The 24,573-nt window shown below is 38.6% G+C and overlaps 1 protein-coding gene across 1 annotated transcript in view; it reads left to right on the forward strand.

Moving 5' to 3' along the window:
- Positions 1-24,573, forward strand: part of SRPK1 (SRSF protein kinase 1) — an 83,236-nt gene that overhangs the window by 990 nt on the left and 57,673 nt on the right.

Consider the following 24,573-nt stretch of genomic DNA (forward strand, 5'->3'; position numbering starts at 1 on the left):
ACTTGACTCCTACGTCTGCACGGTAGGCCGTCAGGGAGTTCTTAAGTGAATTTTCCGCATTTTGGTCTGCCAGCCACCCGCTCGCTTTCATAGAGGAGGGCATGGAGCTTTCCCCCTGGTCGGGCAACTTCCTGAGCCCGCACGGAGCGTCGCCTTCCTCGCCGTGGCAGGCAGACCACTGCGTTTCTGTTTCTTCTCTCAAAACCTCCAGCCCTCGCGCTGAATGCAGATGCCTTGTGGAGTGGGCCTCGCGGTAGTGACGGGCAAGTTCTTTAGCCAACGCTCTTGGTGATTCTGGTTTGGTGTGTGAAGTGCCACATGTCCGGGTTTTTACCAGCAAGATGCATAACCGTGGGTTAAGCGCTGCTGTGGGAAACACAAAAGTTGGTCACATCTTAGAAACGCCCAGTAGAGGGCTTCTGCAAAGTGAGGCTTAGTCTGGAGAACTTTTATCTTGTTCTCACGTTTAATTGCAGTGGCTTGGAAATTGCCTTTAGAGAACAGTGCATCATTTTCCAGACACTCTTCCATTTCCTTGATGTTATGTGGAGTTGTATACGGTCTCCTTCTTGAGCTGAGAAAACGAGCATTTCTGAGGTTTTCCTAGGTTACCTTTCTGAATATTACCAGGTGTGTGTGTGTGTGTGTGTGTGTGTGTGTGTGTGTGTGTGGTTTTGGTGACTACCTGATGTTTGAGAATGACACATAATGACTTATAGCAATAGAGCTAAAGTGGGAGGTGACCTCACCTCTTGCTCCATTTCTATTAACTGTCTCATGAAATTTTTTATTTTATAAAGTGCTTGGTAACCAACATATTTAAATGTGAGTTTATCTCCATGTGTTTGCCTCGTGATTATCCGTGTATGGATTGTTCCAAAACCAGTTTTTATTTATTTATTAAAGAAAAAATGGTTTTTGTTTATTTTTGAGAGAGCAACAGAGCACAAGCAGGGGAGGGACAGAGAAAGAGAGAGGGAGACACAGAATCTGAAACAGGCTCCAGGCTTTGAGCTGTCAGCACAGAGCCTGAAGTGGGGCTTGAACTCACCAACCGTGAGATCATGACGTGAGCAGAAGTCAGATGCCCAACGGACTGAGCCACTCAGGCGCCCCTCAGAACCAGTTCGTAATCCCACGTTGGTTTAATGGAAACAGCCGAGGAGCTAACCTGGTTCTTGTCTGCAGTGGGAATTTAAGTGTTACTCTTTTTTTGTATGTGCCTTAGTTTTATTATTCCCTGTGGAGCTGATAGGAATGTGCTATAAAACGTATTTTCTGCTGATGTAAAGAGATGGTAATTTTATTATTCACTGTATTGTTGAGAAGTGATCTGTCTTGGTCTCTCCACATGGAAATTATTTTGTATTAACCTGAATCAACCTGTAACTTGGGAGGAAAATATATAAAGGTGATCATATATATATGTATTTTTAAAGTAGGCTCCACACCCAATGTGGGGCTTGAACTCATGACCCTGAGATCAAAAGTTGCATGCTCTCCCAACTGAGCGAGCCAGACACCTCATCATCTGTTTTTGGTACCAGATAATCATTACTTTGGATTATCTATTTAAACCATATTCTTTATTTCTAAAGCCGAATATATGTGCTTTGGATTCTCTGTTACTCCTTCATTCACTGTTAGATAATTTGTGTCCATTATTTTCACACTTGCACAAAAGCAAGCGAGTAGTACAGATAATCTAGCAGTTATTTTACGGAATATTTCATTTTGTACAACTTTTAATTCCTGAAATTTTATATAAATGAATGACCTTCACTTACTTGCAGTTTCAGAGGTGCTTTATTTTTGTCTTCAGCTAATGGTTTCTCTTGACAATTTTACCTTTCTTTTTTTTGTTTCTCCAGCCTCCTTTAAAGTAGCTGAAATGTCTAATTAACTTGGTTAGAATACTGTGTCAGAAGTTCAAGCCCCACCTGACTCAGGTAACTTGACTCTGTTCCATGACCCCTGACTGCACTCTGGACTTCCAGTCCTTTTGCAAAGGCAGGCTGCTGGTTACCAGATTAGTCAGGGAGAAGGTCTAAAGAAGAAGCATGCCATAGAATTTGGTCTCCCAAGTGAGTCAGATCTGGTTTGAATTGTGATTTTGCCACTTTTTAGCAGTTTGACCTTGGATGAGTTAGTTAAGGAAATGGTCTTAGCTTAGTCATGATGACAGCTGACAAGTTAGAAAAACCAAGCATTTAAATGAAAAGTAAAACTGTAAGTAACGTTTTAGTAATTTAGTCATGGCGGGGTACAGGTGGAAAGGATTTCAGTCCCCTGATTTTGTAGATCTTAAAACCAGAACCTACATACATGAAAAATCATGTCCATGGAGCTGCAGCTGGTTGTAGCAAGGACAAAACTGGAATCCAGGGCCCCTGCCTTCCAGCGCAGTGCTATTCAGTATTTGTTTCCTTTGGGCTCTTTCACTGTGCTGAAAGATTTGACCTTGGGGGTTTTCAGTTGTCTTATTTGAAGAATTTTGTCTCCACTTCACTTTTTCAGACACTGTATTCTTATTTACTAAAATTAACTAGTTGATGATAAACTGTTTCACTTTACAGATAAGGAAATTGAGATTTTTCCAGATTACTTCCACAGAAAATTGTAAAGCTAGTATTCAACCCCGGGTCCGACATACCCCAAAGCCCTGGGTACTAACCACTGCTGTCTCCAAGCGACAGTTCCTTCTGATGTGTCTGAGAACAAACAAGGTAGAAACTGAGCAAACTGAGGCTTCTGTATAAGGTGACACAGGATGCCTAGGTTAAAGTTTAAGTACCCTTTCAGAGCCCCCTGTCTATGTCTCTAAAAGGATGTAATTCTCTATCTTCCTTTGGTCATTCAGTTTTCAATATATATACCAATAGGTGTGTGCCTTTATCCGTTTGTCATAGCTCTTACAATTTAACACAGTTATGTTTGCTTTTCATATTATTTTTTTGAATCAAATAGAAATTTTTTTTAATCTTTATTTTTGAGAGAGAGAGACAGAGCGTGAGCAGGGGAGGGGCAAAGAGAGAGGGAGACACAGAATCTGAAGCAGGCTCCAGGCTCTGAGCTGTCAATACAGAGCCTGACGCGGGGCTCGAACTCACGTACTTCGAGATCATGACCTAAGCTGAAGTTAACCAACTAAGCCACCCAGGCGTCCTATTTTTCACATTACTTCTATGGAACATAATTCCAGAATGGTATTCATATCTAGTAATTACTTAGCTTAGGAAATTACTTTGGACAGTAATTTTTACTTTCTTTGCAGTTAAAGAACTGGGTTTAGTATAAATTTGGTAGTAAAACAGTTTGAGCTGGAGAAGGGATTTTGTTCATGTTAGTACTCACCGATCTGTGAAGTCAAAGGAGAAGAGAGATGGCTTTATTTCCTAATTTTCCAAAATATCTAATTATATTGAAAATTCAGAAGAAAAGATAGTTGAAAATTTCTTTTTTTTTTTAATTTATTTTTGAGAGAGCGAACGTGAGCAAGGGAAGGGCAGAGAGAAAAGGGGACAGAGGATCCATGGCAGGCTCTGCACGGACAGCAGTGAGCCTGATGCAGTGCTTGAACTAACAGTTCAGATCATGACCTGAGCCAAAGTCGGATGCTCAACTGACTGAGTCGCCCAGGTGCCCCGATAGTTGAAAATTTCTAATATCTTTATACAGTACAGTACATGAACTTGAACCAATTTTTTTAAGTTAAATGGTTTTGGATGCTTTTGTACTTACCAGCGTACCTTGGAAATTGATTCTGTATCAGTTCCTTATAGCATAACCTTACTATTTTTTTTAAGGTCTGCCTTTTCCACTAAGGCTTAGAACTGGTTCTGTATCAGGACACAGTGAGTAGCTTCATCTAGATAGCATTCTGTTAAACGGGTATATCATAATTTATTTTAGTTAAGACAAAAATGGGATCATTGGGTATACTTTTCCCCAGCTAACCTTACCATGAATGTTTTTCATAGCATTAAATATTCCACTTGCTTTTAAAGGCTCCAGTATACATTGGTTCAAGTTTTTCACAGTTCATAGCAAAGATGAATGATCTTTTGGATAGCCATTGTTCACATCAGTGATTATTTACTTAGGATAAATTCTTAGGAGTGATATTACTGGTTATGTACATTTTAAAGGTTTTTAAATTCATATTGTCAACAAAATTTTCTCCAGAGACATTTACTAGTTTAATTAGGAATTAACTAATTTAGGGGTGCATGGGTGGCTCAGTCAGTTAAGCGTTGGACTCGGCTCAGGTCATGATCTCACGGTTCATGGGTTTGAGTCCCGCCTTGGGCTCTGTGCTAATAGCGCAGAGCCTGGAGCCAGCTTCAGGTTCTGTGTCTCCCTCTCTGTCCCTCCCCCACTCACACTCTGTCTCTTTCTCAAAAATAAACTTAAAAAAAAATTTTTTTTAAGGAATTAACTAGTTTAATTTTCCTATTCATTAAACAAACAATTTTTGCAGACCTCCTATATCCCAAGCAGTTTTCCATCCCTGTGAAAGAAAAACATCTTTGTCCTTGGGAACTTTATTTTCATGGGGATTGGGGACAGAATAAACAATGCACATAAGTAAATTGCATAGTATGTTAAGACCATAAGTTGGAAAAATAGAGGAAGATAAGGGGAATTTGAGGAGTGGGGGTGAGGGTGCGGTTTTAAATAGGGTGATTGAAGCTGCATTGAGGTGACACTTGAAGGAGGTGAATGAAGGAGGACTGCTCCAGGCAGAATGTTGGAAGTGGGAATATTTTTGCACATCCTACTTGGCCACCAGAACTGGGGCATTGTTACTTGAAAACGTTGCCCAAATTTGGTAATCTGTAAGTAGCTTGTTTTAATTTCTTTTGTTACCGGTCAGGTTGACCATTTGTGGGATGTATTTATTGACCTCCTATCTTTTACCCATTTTTGTATGGATTATTGATCATTTTCTTAATCTTAGGAAGTATTTATTAAGAATATACCTTTTGTCGGAGCCCCTGGGTGGCTCAGTCGGTCAAGCATCTGGCTTCTGATTGCATGGTTTGAGTTCAAAACCCCACATGGGGCTCCCTGCTGCTATCAGTGTAGAGCCTGCTTTGGATCCTCTGTGCCCCGCTCTCTGCCTGTTTCCCACTCAACCTCTGTCTCTCCCAAAAGTAAACAAACATTTAAAAAATAAAAAAGAAATATACTTTTTGTCATGTGGCAAATTTACATTTCTCGGGTTATTAGCCTTTCTAATTTCATGTATTGATTTTTTAAAAAATGTGCCCAATCCATCTTTTTCTTTGCTTTTTATCTTTGAAATTTTCAATGTGAGTTGTCATCTTAAAAAGGCGTTATTTTTAATTGTCACTCCATTAAAGTACGTGCTTGCAAAATTGCATTTCTAGAATTGTGGTTGTCAGAAATAGTTTCTTCTCTTTTCTTCCTCAGTAAGTTTATATACGTTAGTAAATTTTGTTTACATTAGTCTTTCTGCTGCGGTGAGGCCCAGAGGCTTGCCAAATTACTATGTTCTTTAGATTACTTGAAACCAGCAACTTATGCAAATGCTGAAGTGGTGGGTGCTTAGGAACTCCTTTATTAAAAATGAAGAAAAGATGGGCTGGTCAACTAGATTTAGTTTTTATTATAATTTTTAGACCTGGCAAGATAAATGAGGCAGTGTCCTCCCCCCACCCCGTCATACTTAGACTTTTTGCTCGATGCTTCCCAGATCTTCTCTATCACGAATGCTAGTTTGCAGACTAATTTTATTTTTATATTGGCTAAAGTATCATTTTAATGATTCTCTCACTGTAACTGAATTAATTCCGAGCAAGTAAGAAAATGGAGATAGTCAAGAGATATTTTTGAACTCTTCCTTTCTAGTATGATGCAAATAATGATTTAGCTAAGGAGAGATAGATAAGCAGATATATTTATGATCTTGTACATTTTTTTCATTGAATTTGGGACACAATCAGTTTTAAATTACACCATTCTATATGCCACGCAAAAAAAAAAACCACTACCAGTTAAACTGATACACCATTCGCTATAAGATGCTGTCTTGATTTCAGAGATGTGGGAATGGTAGGAAACCTATTTGTGTTTGAATCTGTGAAATGGAGTGATTCCAGTGATGTATGGCATTGGCAGCATTGTTGTCTTTTTAAAAGTTTAATTGTGGTGGTGCCTGCGTGGCTGTCAGTTATGTGTCCGACTCTTGATTTGGCTCACGTCAGGAATTCACGGTTTCTGAGATCAGGCCCTGAGTGAGGCTCCATGCTGACAGCACGGAGCCTGCTTGGGATTCTCTCTCTGCCTCTCTGTAAGTAAATAAATAAATTTTTTAAAAAAGGTTTCTTGTGGAAAATTTCAAATATATCCAAAAAAGAAAGTAGCAAGATAAACTTTTTAAAAAATGTTTATTTTGAGAGAAAGAGAGAGCACGAGTAGGGGAGGGACAGCGAGAGGGGGAGAGAGAGAATCCCAAGCAGGCTCAGTGCTGTCAGTGCAGTGACATGGGCTAGATCCCGTGAACCTCAAGATCATAACCTGAGCCAAAATCAAGAGTTGGATGCTTAACTGACTGAGCCACCCAGGTGCCCTGCAAAATAAGCTTTTGTGCATCCATCTCAACTTCATCAGTTATTAACTATGGTTCATGTTTCATCTTTATCTTCTTTCTCTGCTCTACTCCATCTTTTTTTTTTTTTTAATTTTTATGTTTTTATTTTAGAGATTGTGAGAGTGTGAGCAATGGAGAGGGGCAGAGAGAGAGAGAGAGAGAGAATGAATGTTAAGCAGGCTCCATGCTCATCGTGGAGCCCAGTGTGGGGCTAGATCCTACAACCTTGGGATCACGATCTGAGTGGAAGTCAAGAAAGAGTTGAATCCTCAGTGAACTGTGCCACCCAGGTGCCCCCCACCCATCTTCTTTTAAAGCAAACCTCAGACATCATATCATTTTGTAAAATATGGACTCTTTTTTTTTTTTAATTTTTGAGAGAGAGAGCGCGCATGCACATGAGTGGGGGAGGGGCACAGAGAGAAGGTGACAGACAATCTAAAAGGGGCTCTGGGCTGACAGCAGTGAGCCCAATGTGGGGCTCAAAGTCATGAACCATGAGCTCATGACCTGAGCCGAAGATGGGTGCTCAACCAGCTGAGCTACCCAGGTGCCCCTAAAATATAGACTCTTAATTTTCAAAACATAGCTACAGTACTAATATAACACTCAAAAAAATTATTATTATTATTATTTTATTTTTTTTTTTTAGAGAGAGAGAGCCTGTGAGTGGGGGAGAGGGGTATAGGGGCAGAGGGAGAGAGAATCCCAAGCAGGCTCCACACTCAGCACAGAGCCTGATGTGGGGCTGGAAATCGTGACCCGAGCTGAAATCAGTAGCCATACGCTTAACCAGCTGAGCCACCCAGGTGCCCCCACGCTTAAAATATTTTGAAATAAGTCCATAATAGCAAATACCCAATCAGGGTTCAGATTTCCCTGCTAATTTTAAGTTTGTTTGAATCAGGACTTATAAGGTCATTATATTGCTGTTTGAATAGTCTCTCTGGTCTTTTTATCTATATGTTATTCATGGGTTATTTTCCTTGCAAATCTGTTTTTGTTTGACTGCTTCGTAAGTGGCATTGTATACTTTGACCAGGAGGCACCTACTGACTGGTTAACTTTTTGTGATGTTAGCGGCCACTGAGCATTGCCTAGATCCATTTATTTTATTTAGTGTTGCAAAATGGTAATATTCAGTTCTTTAACTTATAATTATATAGTTCTATAAAAAGGAACTTTACCTCATTTCTTTGGTGTTACCCCTAGAGACACTTTATATATAAGACACAGGATAAATACTTGTACTTTCCAAATTTCATTAATGAGTTAGAGTCCTAGCATCCTCCAAAATGACCAGTTAAGGTTTATTTTAGTATGAGCTCATAGCTGTAAACATATTTGTGGTTCAATCCATTGTAGTTGGGCTCCCCCCCCCCCACACACAGTTTTCTGGAATTAAAATTTACATACCAGTGCAGCCATCACCATAATCTAATAAGTTTGAAACATTTCTGTCACCCCAAAAGAAACCCTTTACCCATTAGCTATCACTCTTCATTACCCCCATAGTACACCACCTCCAACCCTAGGCAATGACTAATCTACTTTGTGTCTCTGGATTTGCCTAGTCTGGACATTTTGTATAAATGGAATCCTACAATAAGTGGTCTTTTGTGACTGGTTTCTTTAACTTAGCATAATGTTTTCAACATTCATGCATTTTGTGGAACGTATAGTTGTTATTTTTATCGATTGTCCTGTCTTTGGCCAGTTGGAGTCCCTTCACGATGGCCCAGCCCCAAAGTCCATTTGATTCAATCTGAGGCATCTTTGATAGCTTTTTTGCTATTTAGTATGACAGTTTGTCCAGATTTATCTTGTACGTTTTCTGCCCCAGACCAGAAAATAGCCCTTTCTCTAAGAAGCTTTTCAATGGGAAATGGAATTTCAGGATCACAATCTTAGGCACCTTTCCTAAAGTTATCGTAAGCACAGTTGTGGAAGAGCCCTGTGGTTCTGTGTGCCTCTTACTGGAGAATTAACTTTGAGAGTTTGAAAAAACCCGTGAGATCAGCTATGAAGACCAGAGTATACAGTTTTTCAACTGCTTCGACAAAGAATGACTTCAGAAATTATCAGAAGCCACAAAATAAATTAAACACACTTTATTCATTTTCAGAGAAGTATAGTGGCACTGGACACAAAAGTCAGTTGGCAGGAGCTAGATAAATAAAAAGTACGTTCATTTGTACCATGACTTGCCTTCAGTTATATAGATGAAGACTGAGGCCAGGGGTAATTTGTTGCTATTGGGTAATAAATGTATTGGTGGCTTAAATGCCTTGAACAACATGGATGGGTATTTTAGGGTAGCTTATCACACACAAACTTTGAGAACATGTAATAGATATTTTAACTACCAGATGAGAAGTGTCACCTACAGTGGTGAACAAACATCAGTGCCATGAAGTTTGGTGTACCATGAGTCACGTTGATGACCTTTGTATATTTAATTTACTCAGGTTCTAAATTCTTTGTACTGAGTGGCTAGTCATTTTTTAAAAGGTTGCCAATACTTTTGGGTGTGATTTTGTGAACTCTTGTTTCTTGACCTAAGGTAGCCTTATTTTGTAACTGATTATAAATGTAATTTATGGTAACTGTATCTTATTCGCTTTGCTCTTAATTGTATATAGTGCGGCTCCAGCTTGAGATGGTTCTTGAATGTCCTTTCAACCTAGGAGTTTGATCAAAGATGTCAGCTTGTTTTTACACATGAGCTTGGTGGCAAGCTCCGTTGATACTCCTTTTCTCTTCTGTAACTACCTATGACTTTGAGAATAGATTTAACAGGAACTGTATTTTGCATTTTTCGTTGCTAGTATTAACAATATAATATGATTAAAAATTAGGTAACTTGTGCTCATGTTTCTAAGGTGGAAGGTTAATATAGATACATGCTTCTATGCTCCTTAGCAAAAAGAGCTTGTCTTTCTGAATCACATAGTCCCAGGTTCCAATTTGCCTCCAACGCCACTGGTGGGTGAACTTGGGCAATGTCGTTTGACTTCCTGAGTCTGACTTGCCTTATCTGTAGATGGTGAGATTCTGAGGGTGAAATTGCGTGTGAGTGCCTAGCCTAGTGCTGAGCTAGAGTAAAGTGCTTTGGTGGTTACTTCCTTCCTCATGCGTTCTTCCTTAGATGAATTTACCTTTGACTTTTCCTTTAATTTTTTTTTAATGTTTATCTATTTTTGAGAGAGAGAGAGACAGATCTGGCATGAGTGAGAGAGGAACAGAGAGAGAGGGAGACACAGAACCGAAGCAGGCTTCAGGCCCTGAGCTGTCAGCACAGAGCCTGATGGCAGGTCTCGAACTCATGAACCATGAGATTATGACCTGAGCTGAAGTCAGATGCTTAACCTACTGAGCCACTCAGGTGCCCCACCTTTGACTTTTATGTGACATTTTTTATTATTACTCATGCATCAAACTAATGGTTTTAACTTGTCAGTATTTCCTCTATTGGGGTCTATATAAAGTTTAATTTGGAGTATAGTTGCCTAAAGATAAAGAACGGTTTATATTTAATTAACACCTAATAAACTTAGACACTCAAATTTTTATTTTGATAGGGCCAATTCCAGTGTGTCTCAGAAATTAACTTTAGCTTGTCAATTTGCAGAACAAAGAAATGCCTGTCAGGAAAAATATATATGGAAAAGTAGTGGGAGAATTTGAGTACTTATTAAGCTCTACTGTGTTTAGGTGCCGGAACTTAAAATAGTATCTTATTAAGTTTTTGCATTAGATCAGATACGTCAAAAAAGATGCAAAGATGATTTCAAGCAATATCAGCTCTACCCTATAAGAGGTTTATGATTTTTTTTTTTTTTAAGTTTACTTATTTTGAGAAAGAGACAGCATGAGTGAGAGAGGAGCAGAGAAGAGGAGACCGAGAATCCCAAGCAGGATGGGTGCTGCCAGCACAGAGCCCAGTGCAGGGCTTGAAACCACGAGATCATGACCTGAGCCAAAACCAAGAATCAGATGCTTAACCACCTAAGCCACTCAGGAACCCATGTGATCTTTTTTTTTTTTTTTAAGTTTATTTATTTTGAGAGAGCAAGTGGAGGAGGGGCAGAGAGAGAGAAAGAATCCAGCAGGCTCCACACTCATTGCAGAGCCGGACTGTGAGATCCTGACCTGAGCCAGAACCAAGAGTTGGACACTTAAACAAACTGAGCCATCCAGGTGCCCCAACAGGCTTTTGATCTTAAGGGAGATGAGTACACAAATAGATCTTCTCTCAGTCTGTATTGGTTTTCTAGGGTTACTGTAACAGTGCCACAAACTGGGTGGCTAAACCCACAGAAATTTATTGTCTCACAGTTCTGGAGGCTACAAGTCTGAAATCAAGGTGTGAACAGGGTTGGTTCCATCTGAGGGCTCAGAGGTAAGGATCTTTTTCAGGCCTCTGTCCTTATTTTGAAGATGGCCATTTTCTCTCTGTGTCTATGCATCATCTTCCCTCTGTGTGTGTCTCTATTTGTGTCCAAATTTTCCCTTTTTATAAAGACACTAGTCCTATGGATTAGGTCTCATTCTAATGACTTCATCTTAACTTGTTTACCTGTATAAAGATCCTATCCCCAAATAAAGTCACATTCTGAGATATAGAGGCTGGGACTCCAGTGTATCTGTTTTGGGGGGATACAGTTCAACCCATAACACGGTCCCTGGAAGGCAGTTCTCTGCACTAGGAGATCCTACAATTTTTTATTTTCCACAGTCAAAAGAAATGAAGACTAAAGTTTACAAGTAAGTAAACTAGAGTTGCTAGGGTGCTTTCTCTCATCCGCTTTTAGTTTGCCTTTTTAAAATTATTTATTTTAAAGAGAGAGAGAGAATCTAAGCAAGCTCCACACTCAGTGCGGAGCCCAACACAGGGCTTGATCCCACGACCCTGGGATCATGACCTGAGCCAAAATGAGTAGTCATACTCAATCGACTGAGCCACCCAGGGGCTCCTAGTTTGTTTTTTGAAGCCAGAGCTAAATTATTTCTAAGACCCCAAACACATCATCCTCAAATCTGTTCTTCTGGATTTCACTTTTTTTGAAACATTCCAGAGTAAATTCCAGTATCTCTCACCTCTTTACTCAAATGTCACAACTCTTATTTAAAATGATGTCTATGTATTGTTGTCCCCTTACCTTCATTTTTCTTCATAGCCCTTCTCATAGCCTGACATTATAGAACACGTATCTACCTGAGAGATCTTGAGAATAGGACTTTGCTGTCCCAGCATTAGCTGTTCACCAACAGAAACTCAAGAACCAGGTAGAGTCAGATATTTAGGGCTACTTTTTGTTAACCTCCTGCTCAAATATAAACATGATAAAGAAAGACTCTGAGCTATTTTTTTTTCTTTTTGCTCATGGCTGCATTTCCAGTGCCTAGAAACGTACTCAACATACTTATGAGCACTCAGTAAAAATAAATTGACTAATGAACAGATATTTGCTTACACCCTTTCCCTTATTTCCTACATGCAATGCTAAAATTTCTGTATCAGGCCCTGTACCAAGCATAGGATAAGCAGAACCTCTATGTTCCCTATAAGGTACATTTTTTACTGCCCTCTTTTTTACACACTGGGCAGCTGAAGGACAAAGAGCTTCCTGAATTAGCAATTTACCCAAAGTCATGGAGCTCTTGCAAACTGTAGAGCCAGGATCAAACCTAAGTCTCTTGGCATCACAGACCTTGGCTGTTGTAACCACTACCTCGACAGTGTCCCTGTATCTTTGCTTTCTACTCCCACTATCTTTTACCACCTTCTTGACAAAAGAATTTTTCTAAAGCACTCTTGTTGTAGGGTTACTTTGTGCTTAAATGGCTTGATGACTTCCATATAAAATAGTGCTTGACATTTAAGGCTCTTCACAGTCTCTCTCCTTTAGGGGACTTGTTGTGGGGGGTGGACATGTAATGGACAATTGGAGGAGGATGAGTAATAGCTAATGATGAAAGAGAAGAAATGTGCCTTGTGTGCATCTCTTTTCTAGACATTTGGATACAGGCATTGAGCAAAATAAATGTCCTCGTGAGACGTACATTCTGGGAGTGTGGGAAAGAAGACAAAATGTCAAGTACTGAAGAAAAATAAAGTAGGGTAAGGGGGTAGGGGAGGGCATGCAGCCAACTCCTGTTTTATATAGAAGTGTCAAGAAAGTTCTGTGAAAAGGCAGTACCTTAAAAGAGATGTGGTCAGAGAGATGGGTTTGTGAGCCAGTGAAAAATCGGATCATGAAAGACCTTGTAAGACCTTTGTGAAAACATCTGTTTTGAATGTAGTAGTTGCCCGGTAATGGTGGTTTATTAAAGATCACCAGTTGTGTTTTTGTTTTTTAACAAAATGAATGTTTTTTAACATAATGAAGTCTAAAATGCTGCCTGTGGAAACCTAGGCTGCTGGGATTAGAAGATCACAGAGTGCCATCTAGTGGTTGTTTGTTGTAAATGTGGGTGAGCCTTCCGGATAGTAAGCAGGCTCTACAGTAGTTTGTTTTGCCAGCTCAGACATATAAATGGAAAATTTGGATGCCTGAAGAAAACTTTTGCTTATGAACTGTTTGAGAGTAAGTTGCATTGTCCCCTTTACCCCTGAATACTTCATGTATTGCCTTAAAACAAGGACATTCACTTACATAATCGCAATTATCAAAATAAGAAATAAGGCATTAATACAATATTATTATTTAATCTGGATCTTATTCAGATTTTGCCAATTGTCCCAATGAGCTTTGTAGAAAAAAAAATTTTTTTTCTGGCCTACTATCTACCTTAAGATTGTGCATTGCATTTAGAACAGTTCCATGGCCTGCCTTTGTCTTTCCTGGAATTGATATTTTTGAAGAATATAGGCCATTTATTTTCAGACTGTCCTTCAGCTTGGGTTTGGCTGTTTCCTCATGATTCAGGTTATGCATTTTGGTACCACCTAAGTTAATCTTCCTTGGTGAATCATATCGGCACAGCAGACATATCTGTCCCAGTATGGGTGGTGACTACCAAGTTTCTTCAGCACATTATTGTTTTCTCTTTTGTAAATCATAAGTTCGTTATGGGGAGATATTTTGACCTGTGTAAATAACTTTTCCTCATTGAAATTTCACTGCGTTAGTATCCATTATTGATTCTTGCCTAAGCCAGTTATATGACAGTTGCAAAACAGTGATTATATAATTCTCCCATTTCCTTATAGAGTTAATTGTCAGCATTTTGTTATTAGAAAAAACTTTTCCTTTTCCCCATTCATCATCCTAGTCATAATCATTGGTATGAACTTAGGGAATCTGTTTTTATTCGGTGAGTTTAATCCATTACTCTATTTGATACTCATATTCTTTCATATTTGGCCAGTGGGAGCCCCTTCAAGGTGACACCTTATCTTTCAACAAGTCTCTTTCATTCTTTGAGTATTTACACTTTCTAGCACAATAGCATGTTCCAGATTCATCTTGTACTTTGCCTGCTCCAACCATGGGATCAGTCCTTTCTCTAAGGAGCCCTAGTTTATTTTATTTTATTTTATTTTATTTTATTTTATTTTATTTTATTTTATTTTATTATTTTTTATTCTATTCTATTTTATTTCAAAGGTTATTTTTGAGAGAGCGTGAGTGGGTGGGGAAGAAGGGGGAAGAGAGAGCATCTCAGGCAGGCTCCACGCTTGTCAGCACTGAGCCCAACAACGAGGCTCTATCTCACGAACCTTGAGATCATGGCCTGAGCTGAAATCCAGATTGGACGCTTAACCAGCTGAGCCACCCAGGCACCCCAGCCCTGGTGTTTAGAAACCAAGATTTGGATATGATTTGAAGGTCTTAAATTTTTATGTTGGACAGTATGTTGGCATAGTAGTAGGTCTGTGACATCACAATTCTTTATTTCCAATGGAAAGCTTAGGTGGTAGAACCTGTGATAACCTCCTCATGCCTGTTTGTTGGCATTGCCCCACAGCGAGTAGGCTGTTTGGAGCAATGGTAATTAATGTAGTAGTAGTGAAACTCCGTATTTCTGTCCTTGACACAATGCCATCGTAGAATGTGTGCTTAATACGTCACCTAAAATATTGAGTACGTGAGGATTCATTTAAATAATAATTAGTTCTCCCTAAACTGATATATAAATTTCCTACCTAGTGACAATATTCTGTTAAAACTAAAACAGATTTTAACTTTTATGGAAAAATACAAATGTTAAGAATGGTAAAAATTCTGAAAAGTGTAGTAATACGGGTGGTATGGGAACTTCGCAGATATTTTAAATGCTATGAAGTTATAATACTTAAAATTGCTTGATCCTGATGCCTGAATAGACAAGACAGTGGCACAGAATGGAGACTCCAAAAAGAAGTAAATACATGGGAATTTAACACCATATAAGTTGTGTTTCAAATGAATTCAGAAAAAAATGGATTCCAACTGCTGTTGGAAGAACTGGGGTAAAAAAAGGTTATATTCTTACCCTGTTCTTAACATAAATAATTAGAGATGGATCAAAGATTTAAACATTAGAAAAGAAAATGGAAACCATGAACATGTAAGAAAAACTGTAAAACCTAAAAGTGAAATAATCTTAGAGGAAGGCAGTCCTCCTAATCATGACCAAAAAGCTGTATATATAAAGACTGAAATATTTTATCCCATAAGAGTAAAAAATGTATGCATAGCAAAAGGTAAAAAGGAGAGTCAAAACCAAAGAAACGTTGGGGGGAGAAACTTTTAGGGGCTCTTGGGTGGTTCAGTCAGTTAAGCGTCTAAATCTTGATTTCACCTCAAGTCATGATCTCATGGTTCATGAGAATGAGCCCCATGTTGGGCTCTGTGCTAATAGTGTGGAGCCTGCTTGGAATTCTCATTCTCTCTCTCTCTCTCTCTCTCTCTCTCTCTCTCTCTGCCCCTCCCTTACTCTCTCTCTCTGTCTCTCTCAAAATAAACTTTACAAAACAAAACAAAGGAAACCTTTTGAACCTGTGCTCAAAGTGTGATGTTCATTTGGCGTGCAGTTTGGTTCATTTGTTAGTGTTTGCATTCCATTTTGGGTGCTCCTCGCATCCTGGTTTTTATTTTTTTTATTTTGGGAGCCAAAGGACACACTACTGTGGTTCTGAAAGTCAGAGCTATACAAAATATCTACCCAGAAGTTCACTTCCTCCTCATCCCAGATACCCGGGCCCCATTCCCCTCTCTTTCCACCCCTTTCCCACTTGCCCATTGTTGCTTTAGTTTCTCTGTTAGTCCCACTGTGTTTCGTTTTGCACAAATGAGCAGGTGTGTGTATTTTTTTTTTTTAATAACCTCTTTTATGGAAGGTAACATGGAATAACTTGTTTGCACTCTGCTTTTCCCATTCAGTTACTATTACACTATCACAGGTTATAAAGAACTTCCTCATCTTTTTTTTTTTTCCAGCTTCACAGTGCTCAGTTCTGTGCATGTACCACAGTGTATTCAACCACTCCCATGTGTGAGCGTTTAGGTTGTTTTCAGTATTTTGTAATTACAAGCAAGGCTGCGGTGAATAGCCTTGTGCAAATGTATTTTCATTCGTGAAGGTGTATCCTCTAGGGTGGATTCCTAGAAGTGGGATTGCTAAGTTGAAACCCAATGAGATTTATAATTAAGTATTACCAGATTTCATTTCAGCAGGATTGTGCTGTGTGCTTTCTCACTAGCAGTGTATCAGAGTGCCCATTTTCCAACAGCTTCACCAGCAGAATGCTTATTAATTTTTGGCAGTCTGATAGGTGAGAAATGGTGTCTTGGTATTTAATTTACATTTCTCTTTCAGTGAGTTTGACCTTCTTTTCATATCTATGGAGGGTCATTTTTACCTCTTTTTGTGAATTGTCTGTTCTCCATTCAACTTTGTTATTTGAAAAAAAAATTTAAGCCTGCAGCAAAGTTAAAAAAAAATGGTATGATAACCTGTAATCATCTTCTCCTGTATTTACTAATTGCTGACATTTTGCCGTATTTTTTTCCATCTTTCTATACCAGAGTACACAATTTGATGACTTTTGGCAACTGTATGCATCCGTGAAACTACCACAATAATCAAAGTACAAAAATTTTTGTTGTGCCAGATGTTTCCTCAAATTTTCCTTTTTGCAGTCCATCCCTTCTTACACTGCTGGCCCCAGACAGTGACTGATCTGTTCTCTGACACTACACATCAGTTTACATTTTCTAGAATTTTAGGGGCGCCTGGGTGGCTCAGTCGGTTAAGCATCCGACTTCGGCTCAGGTCATGATCTCGCAGTTCATGGGTTCGAGCCCCACATCAGGCTCTGTGCTGACCGCTCAGAGCCTGGAGCCTGTTCCATATTCTGTGTCTCCCTCTTTCTCTCTGACCCACCCCTCTTCATGCTCTGTCTCTCTCTGTCTCAAAAATCAATAAATGTTAAAAAAAATTAGAATTTTATATAAATGTAAATACACAGAATGTATTCTTCTGTATTTGGCTTCTTTCATCATGACGACTTTGACATGCATCCATGTTTTATCTATCAGTAGCTTATTTCTTTTTATTGCTGCGTAGTTTTCCAGTGTGTGGCTATACCACCATTTGTTTCTCCATTCACTTTTTGATGATCATCTGGATTGTTTCCAGTTTTGGGCCTCTAATGAAATAAAACTGTCTATTTGGTATTTGTTGTTGAAGCATTTGGAAGTGGCAGGTCTCATGACACATCATCTCTAAATACTTCAAGATACATCTAACAATGACATTTTCCTTTAATAAATGCAATAACATTATTACACTGATAATGATCACATGTAAGAAAGTGAATATTAATTCAATATCATCTAATACTCCAACCATATTTATATTTTAGTATTTTCTCATATATGTCTTTTACACCGTCTTTCTTTTTCTGGATCTAGAATTTAGCCAGGGTTCAAGCATTACATTTGCTTATGTCTCTTTATCTTTAGTTATGTCTTAGCTTTCTGCATAAGGAGATATTCCAGGTTCTCTGTATGCTGTCCCTGCCCCAGACTGGAATCTCCCATTTTTCCAAAGACCTCCCCCCACCTCCTTGTGCTTTTTAGTGAGGAATTATATTTGGAAACCGAGGTCTAGATGCTGGTCCTGCTCATTGCTATTAGGGTTCTGTTGTTTCTAGGCCCTTTCAGTGGGCCTAGAGGGCGGAGCTAGGAAATATATTTAAATATATATTACAAAATAGGTAGGTGGGTAGCTTATGGTACTTCCAATTCAAATGTACTATGGGTTTTCTTCACTTTCTCCCATTCTGTATTGACATATCCCTTCTTTGTTCTCAATGAATCTATATTCCTTTTTCTTTCCTCCAGTTACACACAAGTACTTTCAAGATTACATGTCACTATCAACACTAAGTCAATTAAGTGCGAGATTTCTTTATAGTTCTTTAAGTCCTCATGATAATATCCCACTTAAGGATGCATAGACAACTGTCCAGAATTAATTTTTCCCTATGTTTTATTAATTTATTTTTTTCATCTGTTTACATTTAATTTTAGGTTTGATTTTTTTTTAATGTTTATTTATTTTGAGAAACAGCATGAGCAGGGGAGGGGCAGAGAGAGAGGGAGAGAGAATCCCAAGTAGGCTCCTCAGTCAGCACAGAGCTTGACGTGGGGCTCAATCTCATGAACTGTGAAATCATGACCTGTGAAATCAAGAGTCAGATGCCCAACCAACTGAGCCAACCTAGGCTCCCCTTTAAGGTTTGATTTTTTTTTTCCCCCATCAGTTTTTTCTTTTCATTTCAGTAATTAAAACGTTGTACATGGCTCAGGAAGTCGATTCCCATCCCTTTCTCCTTTTTCTTGTTCCCACCCACTGCCTAAATGTAACCATTTCATTCATTTCTGACTTATTTTTTTGTAAAAATGAGCAAGTATTATATATTATTTTTCTGTCTTCTACATAAGGCAGTAAGCATACATTCTTTTGCACTGTACTTTTTTTCTCCTTAACATTGTATTCTGGAAATCACTTTGTACCTGTTCTTAGAGATCATCATTCTTTTTATGGATTTCCAAGTTTTTTAAGTTCTTGCTTAACTTCAGAGAAACCCCAACTGGAAATTAGAATTGATACATATGGGTGTGATGATTGCAAGAAAGGTGATTAGGCACAGGAGTCAGTACATCCTTAGGCAAAGAAATGGCCTGTTTGCTTCTATGTTTTAGGTAATAATAACTATTTACAGTGTATATAGGATTGCCTGCTTTTTACTCTAACATTTTTATTTTTTTATTAAAAATTTTTTTTTAATGTTTATTTCTTTTTGAAGGAGAGAGAGAGAGAGAGAGAGAGACAGAGCATGAGCTGGGGAGGGGCAGAGAGAGAATCCAAAGCAGGCTCCAGGCTCTGAGCTGTCCACACAGAGCCAGATGCGGGGCTTGAACTCACGGGCTGTGAGATCATAACATTTTCATTTTTACTTAAGACAACTACCAATGTGATCAACTTGAATTATAGGGCTTTTTACCATCCTTTGAGATTCTGTGTTTCCCCATCAAGTTGGCAAAAAAACAAAAGATAATATATGGCATTGAAATGGAGAAACAGTCATACATTGCTAATAGGAGTGTAAATTGATATAGCATCTGGGAAAGGCGATCAGTAGTATGTATCAAAAAGTAAATTAAATTGCACATACCCTTTGACCTGACTTTTCCTTTTCTAGGCATTTGTTACACTGATATACATATCCATGTGTAAAAAAGTGTTAAATACAAGGGTTAGTAGTTTGTGACCGTAGAAGGAAATGTCCCACAGAATGCATACTTTTTAAAAATTAGGGTATATCATGCTCCCATTAATAATGAAACACCTGGGGTACCTGGGTGGCTCAGTCTGTTAAGCGTCTAACTTTGGCTCAGGACATGATCTCACAGTTTGTGAGTTCAAGCCCCACGTCGGGCTCTGTGCTGACAGCTTAGAGCCTGAAGCGTGCTTTAGATTCTGTGTCATCTTCTCTCTATGCCCTTCCCTTGCTCTTTTAAAAACTAATTTCTTAGGGGGGAAAAGGAAACACCTGCATCCCTAGTTAAGGCATTATTCTGAAATGTTGCTGAATGAAAAAGGGATGCCTTGAATATTGTATTGTATGCTGACAGTAGTTAAAAATAAGGATATGTATATATGTGCACCCATGTACACCCATATATACATTTACTCTTGTATAGAATCATATAGGAGAAACTGGCTTGTGTTCCCTTTGGAGAAGGGAAAAGGGATGGGGAGCTGGAGTAAGAGAAAGACTTAACTTTTAACAGTGAGTAACAAAAGATCCAAAGTAATAAGTGGCTAAAACAAGATTATTTCTTCCCAGTGTAAAATTCTGGGGATGTATCCTTAGCTGTTCACAGTGGCTTACTCCACAAAGTGTCATGGACTCACAGACTCCTTGCTCACTTCTCCTGCCAGCCTGGATTGTGCCCCGTGTTTTCAGAGGCCCAGGTAGCATCTGTTTCAAGCATGGGAAATGGTGTAGGGTGCTTGCCAGTTTCTTGAGGAGTTTCCTTCTACATGGCCTGTAAATAGCTGCAAGGGGGACTGGGAAATATGGTGTCTTTCTCTGGTATGCCTAGTGTCAGCTTAAAAACAATTACTGTAGGGGCTCCTGGGTGGCTCAGTTGGTTGAGTGTCTGACTTCAGCTCAGGTCATGATCTCGTGGTTCGTGGGTTTGAGCCCTAAGTTGGGCTCTGTGCTGACAGCCCAGAGCCTGGAACCTGCTTCAGATTCTGTGTCTCCCTCTCTCTCTGCCCCTCCCATGTTCATGCTCTCGCTCGCTCGCTCTCTCTCTGTCTCTCAAAAATAAACAAACATTAAAATTTTTTTTTAAATCTTAGTTTACCCTAAAAATCAAGAAGTGCATTAGTTCTTTTGAATGACTGCTGCTTGAATTCATTTGAGATCAGAGGGATTTCAAGTGACTACAGAGAATAAACTAAACTTCAGATTTCTAAAAAGTTTTAGGGTATAGAAACATTTTCAAGTAGGTTTTATTAAAAGGAAATAGAAATTAGGCAGACTTCCAAATTTATGAATTTTTCCAAACTAAATTATGGGAAATTGTTCTGTAATGTCTCCTCTTAAAGGTGTGCATTTTGTAATCTTCAGCTGACCCACATGTATTTCTCCTACTTGTTTTTGTTGTTAGCACCCCATTCTTTGTGCTCTTTCAAGGGCCCCTTGCAAATGAAGTGCTTGTCTCCAGATCTGCTGTTCTTGCCTCCTTTGTCTCAATCACTGCTTATTGCTGCTCCATTACAGGACCTTTCCTTAGGAAGAGCTCTCAGTTTCCTGTTGTTTGCCAAATGGCAAAAACTCTGAATACTCAAGGAGAATTCAGTTCCTTGGCTTTGTACTAATCCAGGGATAGCTTTAATTTCTATTAAAAATAGAAGGAAGGGAATACCATGCCCTATTTTAAAGTCAATTCTATTGAGGTGTAACAATACAGTAAAATGAGCAAACAATAAAATTAACCCATTTCATAGTATAGTTCAGTATATTTTGACAAATGTATGTATCCATCTAATTACCCCTCCCCAACCTGACCCCGGGCCAGGTCTTCTTTCTTCATTTTAGATTAGTTTGGTCAATGAAGTAATATAAAAGGAATCGTACAGTATCTACTCTTTGGTGTCTTTTTTTGCTCAGCATAATGGTTTTGAGATTGATCTGTGTTTGTTGTATGTTTTAGTAGTTCCTTTTTATTGCTGAATACTAATCTATTACATGCCTGTACCTCAGTTTTTAATCTTTTCTCCATTGATAGACATCCGTGTTATTTTCTGTTTGAGCCTATTATGAATAAAGTTTCTCTGAATTTGTGTATAAATTACTGAGTGAACATATCTTTTCATTTTACTAGGATTGGGTCTAAGAGAAGCATCAAAATGTTTTCTTAAAGAACTCAACAGGAAAACATTCCTTTTCATGGAATCAGTAGATAGAATGAAACCTTGATGTAAAATTGAAGGATGATTATATTTATTAACAGGAGCCAAAGAAATAAGTCTATTCAATTCAGTAAACATTTGAATGCCTGTGAAATATGAGGGAGTATGTAAAACAAAAATGGATAAGGGGGGCACCTGGGTGGCTTAGTTGAGCATCTAACTTGGGCTCAGATCATGATCTCATGAATTGTGAGTTTGAGTCCTCCCTTAGGTTCTCTGCTGTCAGCCCAGAGCCCGCTGTCCTCTCCCCCCCAGCCCCCCGCCCCTTCCCTACTCATTCTCTCTCGCACTTGCTCTCTCAAATAAATAACTTAAAAAAATTTTTTTAATGTTTGTTTATTTTTGAGAGACAGAGCACAAGCAGAGGAGGGGCAGAGAGAGAGGGAAACACAGAATCCAAAGCAGGCTCCACGCAGGCTCTGTCAGCACAGAGCCCGACATGGGGCTCGAGCTCACAAACTGTAAGATCATGACCTGAGCTGAAGTCAGTCACTTACTGACTAGCCACCCAGGCATCCCAATAAATAAATACTTTAGAAAAATTAATATTGTTACACAGATATTCTTCCTGCTGACTAAATCTGGTTGACCAGATGTCAAAGAAACACTTTTCATTCTTGAACAAATATCTACTTTACAAAGAAAATTTCTGCTTTGACACAGATTGGTGATGTATATAAATGGAATTCATAACCATACCTGTACTAGAGTTCTATAAGCTACAAGAAAATGATTTATTACCTATAGTTGTACCATGTCAGGAAAGTAGATTTAATGCTTTCCTGTGTATCCCTTTTTTTTAGTGTTTGAAGCTATTAACCACAGAAATCTAAATTTCCAACAAATTAGAAATAGTAAATAATGCATCTGTGTGGAATATTTTAAGTGTAATAATAATGACTATAAGCATAAGAAAAGTTTGATTCTATCCTAATCCTTTTCCTCAATGATGAGAAATTTCAAAAACCTAGAAAAGCTGAGACTAGCATAATAAATACTTAGTACATTTAGCCATCTAGGTGTGTTAGATATATGTATATAAATACTTCTTTTGACTGAACTGTTTGAAAGTAAGTTGCAGAAACCATGACCCCATATCCCTAAATACCTCAGCTTGCGCCTCCTAAGAATAAGGATGTTCTTTCACATATCTTTCTTAGCTGTGGTAATGGTATTATGGACAATAATTCCTTAATATCATCTCACAGGCAGTTTATATTTATGTTTCCCCAGTTGCCTTATAAATGTCTGCTGTTTAAATCATGATTAAATCAAGTTCTCATATTTTCTGTGTGTGTATGTTTCATCTAAAACAGTTCCCCGTACCCCACCACCATAACTCCCCTCCCCCACCACCCCACCCCCAGCCAAGAGATCAGACCAGTTGTCTTAGAAAATATCCCACATTCTGGATTTGCCTAACTTGTTTAACTTGTTCCTCCTTTCCTTGCATTTCCTTAAAACTGGAAGTTAAGACGAAAAGATTGATTAGGTTTCAGTTAAACATTTTGATGAGAGTATTCAAGAAGGTGTTGTGTATCTCATATTGTATTGCTATGTGTAATGGGAAGTTTGACCATGTGGTTATTGGAATCTAGGTTTTGAATAATTTTTAAGGTAAAACCTTGTTACAGTACATGTCCCCTTTGGATTACATTAGAAAACATTAGTATTTGTGAATATATTGAACTTGATGGCTTTTCTGTCCCCCCAAATGGGAGAACAAGTTTTGATTTTGTTGCATACTTTCTCCTCCTGGACTGTTTTCAGTAGTGCATAAAGAACTAGATGGGAAGGAATGGCTGCGATGTAATTTTGTTCTGTATTCCCATGTACTTTGGTAAAATACTTAAAATAACTTTTCCTCTGTTATGTACATAGTCATTACATAAAGCGGTGGTGGACTTTAACCTCCTTGTGGTTTTGAATTAGGCTGAAACAAGGAGGCTTGGTCTTTTTGGAATAAATTTGAAAAGTAGATGTGTATGCAGTTTTTAAAGTTGACATTTTTGTTATTTAAAGTAAATTTTTTTAATGTTTGTTTATTTTGAAGGAGAGAGAGAGAGAGAGAGAGGGGGGGGGGGGGGGAGGGGCAGCGAGAGGGAGATACAGAATCCAAAGCTGGCTCCAGGCCCTGAGTTGTCAGCACAGAGCCTGACCGCCAACACAGGGCTCAAACTCAGGAACTGTGAGATCATGACCTGAGCCGAAGTCAAGACACTTAACCAACTGAGCCACCAGGGTGCCCCGATGTTATTTAAAACATTGCTTTTTTTAAATCTATTCTGTCTTTGGAGAGGAAAGATTGTAACATGCTTTATGAGTTGGAATTTCTAAACTGTATTCCTTTGAAGTGCAGAAACTGCCCTAGATGGGAGCTGTCAGTTGACTTCTCTATAACATTTTAGGCAATATGTAATAATTTGAAGTCAAGAGATATTTTAAGGTTACTGTCAAATAATTGCAGTCATGAATGATTTGAACATGTCCAAATAAAATAAAGGGGAGGAAAATCATGTAACAAGTTCAGACTTCTTTTTTTCTTCCTATTGTTTCTCTATCATTAATGAACAACTGCACTTCCTTGAGAGAAGCAACAGAATTGTGTTTGCTGGCATGCTGGTGTATGATAAGCATCAGGCACAAATAGATGAGCACAGCGAAGCAGCTTTATAGTTACAAGAAAAATTCTCCTCTCTTAGTATCAGAGTGCTTTTGTATACGTTAATCATGTAAGGAGCTTTACTGAACTCACTTAAATAATTTTTCTTAGTGGCAAGCAACAAAATAAGATCCCTTATTTATTGACAGGGATAGCAATAGAATCAGTAGCTTTTAGGTGATGTTTCTGTTAAAAGAAGATTCTAGAAACAGTGATTCATCTATGACAAAAAGTGCCACTCTAAAAAGAAAGAAAAAAAAACCTTCCATCTAATAAATATTTTCGAAGTCCAGATAGTGTTTTTATCTCA

This window comes from Lynx rufus, unplaced genomic scaffold (genome assembly GCF_022079265.1).
Source record: "Lynx rufus isolate CCGP_SWC_20201006 ecotype Redwood Valley unplaced genomic scaffold, mLynRuf1.p SCAF_6, whole genome shotgun sequence".
Lineage (NCBI taxonomy): Eukaryota > Metazoa > Chordata > Mammalia > Carnivora > Felidae > Lynx > Lynx rufus.